The 2,867-nt window shown below is 33.4% G+C and overlaps 1 protein-coding gene and 1 long non-coding RNA gene across 5 annotated transcripts in view; one reads left to right on the top strand and one right to left on the bottom strand.

Moving 5' to 3' along the window:
* LOC106881299 (uncharacterized) overlaps positions 1-2,867 on the bottom strand; it is a 338,650-nt gene that overhangs the window by 156,531 nt on the left and 179,252 nt on the right. The gene's annotated exons all lie outside the window — the stretch shown is intronic.
* On the top strand, positions 1,518-2,625 carry LOC128248896 (uncharacterized). Its single transcript, XR_008265046.1, has 2 exons — positions 1,518-1,796; positions 2,361-2,625. It is a non-coding gene; the product is annotated as an uncharacterized LOC128248896 (long non-coding RNA).

Genomic DNA, 2,867 nt, shown 5'->3' with positions numbered 1-2,867 from the left:
ATATATATATATATATATATATATATATATATATATATATGCAGACGTAATACAGTGTTGTGTGTGTGTATATATATATATATTATGACATGTGCATATATATGTATATAGATATAGATATATGACATCTCATATGCACATACACATATATATATGTATACAAACACGCACGCACATGAATGACACGAATTTAACAATTAATCTAATTGAATTTTTATAACAGCAAAATGAAACAAAAGGAAATCAATAATAGATATAAAACGTTTGCATACATTAAATTGTATGCAATATTAATTTAGTTTCTATATACTTTTTGGGGCTATTATTTCGTCGCACTTCATTCCTCCTCCCTGGTTCATTATTTATGTATTTATGGATTACTATGAAATTTATTCTTCATAAATTATTAAAACCAACAGGAAAAAGAAGAAAGAAAGGAAAAACACGGTGAAGATAAAGAAAATATCGTCAAATAAGGCTTGAAAATTATATTTTTAAACCACTCCCTCTTTTATGTTACGTCTTACGTATATTTACATATGAATCGGCATATTTAGTGCTCCCACTCACTCTCCGTTTCCCACACTGTATGAAGTATACACACATATATATATAGATAGATATGAGAATGTTTGGAGGTATACAAGCTTTTGTATATTTCTCTTCTCTACCTCATCACACACGCGCCCGCGTACACAAAATTAAATTGCGTGCGTTCGCATGTGTGTGTGTGTGTGTGTGTCCGTCTTCGCTAGCTCCGGAATGAGTTTGTTATTTTTCTTAGTTATTAGTTAAATATTTTAAGGAAGCAAACTATTCAGATGTGTAATTTTATACGCGCGTGTTATGTATGACTTTTTTCTTGGTTCGAATCATTGTGGTTATAGCATGCTGGCGTAAATGCATTTTCATGTAATAATGATCGGAACCGTTTGACAATAAAGTAACATACAATTCGAACATTTTCACGCGTAGAAGAGGGTTTGGCATGACAGGTGGAAGAAAATCTATACACAGAAATGACAACAAAAATAAATGAACATGCTTCACGATTGCTGAAGAAATTGACATACGCGCAAACATACAGACTATATATATATATATGTGTGTGTATGTATACATACACAAGACAACCTGAAACTAATAGTAGCTCCAATTTAAATACATACATACATATATATATATATATATATATATCGACACAAACACACATGCTTACACATGTAAATAAACATGGATACATAAATACACTCTTTCTTTCTTTTTCTCTCTCTCTCTCTCTCACACGCGCGCGCGCGCATGCGAGAAAACATGCTTTGTGTTCCTGCTTTCTATCGCCTAATGTTCCCGATAAAAACAATAAGCTAAAATCAAGCAATCGTATCACAAGTCTAGTCCTTTACCCGTTTTCCCCCTCTTCTGATTTCTCTGTCTATCTGTCTCTCTCCCTATCTATCTATCTATCTATATATATATATATATATATATATAGATAGATAGATAGATAGATAGATAGGAAGGACAACATATATATGTGTGTGTGTGTGTAACTTTATTTTACCTTTATTCCTGTCGGGTTGTTTACAAGTCATACAAACGTATATTGAGAGTGGCAGGAAGAGGAGAAGAACTTAGAGAAAGAAAACAGTTAACCATGGATGCAGTGGCAGAAGCAATGATATAGTTATACAGAAACGTGAAAAGCAGCAGCTGTACACACACACGCAAATAAATGTGTGTGTGTGCATTAGTCGACAATAATAATGCCAAGCAATGCTACTGAATGGAAGAACGGTGTAATTATCTGTTTCTTTCTTTCTCTCTCTCTCTCTCTCTCTCTCTCTCTCTCTCTCTCTCTCTCTCTCTCTCTCTCTCTCTCTCTCTCTCTTTGTCATTCAATTAAATTCAACCGTTCCCCCCACCTCTGTCTCGCCTTTTACTCTTTCCATTTCTGTTTCTTCTGCATAAAACACCTCATCACTACTATTTTATTACACAGATACGCACACACACATACATATATAGATAGGTGTGTGTATATATACATATATATATATATATATATTTATATTTACACACATAAGATAGTGTATGAATACATATTTCAATCTCTTACTCTACCTAATTCCCCCTCTTTCACTATATTAATACTCTCTTATCCGCCTCATTCCCCCTCGTTTACTATATTACCTCACACTGCTGATCATCTTTATTTTCTCCCCCTCACAGTTTGGATATTTGTTTACTCACTCCGCCCCTTTTGTATAGTATTTTTTTCACTTCCTTTCGTCTTCATCTCTTTCACTTTTTCTCTCTTGCAACTTTCATTGTATCTTTTCTTCTTTCTTCTTCTTCGGTAGATATACTACAGAAAGACACAAAATTGAAAGCAGGAGAGAAAGGAAGGAAGTAGGCGATTCTCTTAAAGGCCCTCCTTTTTCTTTTTACGTTAAAGACTTAATTTAATTAAACTCTTTGAAATGCCCAGCCCTCTTTCATGTATTTGGTATTATCATTTCTAAAAAGAGTATACTGAGCTACATACACTAAACCTTACATATCATCGTGAAACATTTTCACTTTGCTAGTTCCCTCTTTCTATACACAATGAATGATTTACTCCAATTCATCTTTTCTTGTTTCACTTCTTCATCTATCTTTTTTTACTACTACTACTACTACTGCTGCTAACTGCACTCTCTCCCTCAAACCTAAAACCTATATATTCTTTACGGAGAGAGAGAGATCTTTTGTCAACATCCCGTACTTCGCTCGTGTATTTTTGCTACTCCTCGTCTATATTTACAGCTGTGTTATATATATATATATATATATGTATGTGTGTTACGGATATATACCTGAAGTAT

This window comes from Octopus bimaculoides, chromosome 10 (genome assembly GCF_001194135.2).
Source record: "Octopus bimaculoides isolate UCB-OBI-ISO-001 chromosome 10, ASM119413v2, whole genome shotgun sequence".
NCBI lineage: Eukaryota > Metazoa > Mollusca > Cephalopoda > Octopoda > Octopodidae > Octopus > Octopus bimaculoides.
The sequence above is the reverse complement of the archived record's forward strand: the minus strand, read 5'-3'. Positions and strand labels throughout refer to the sequence as shown.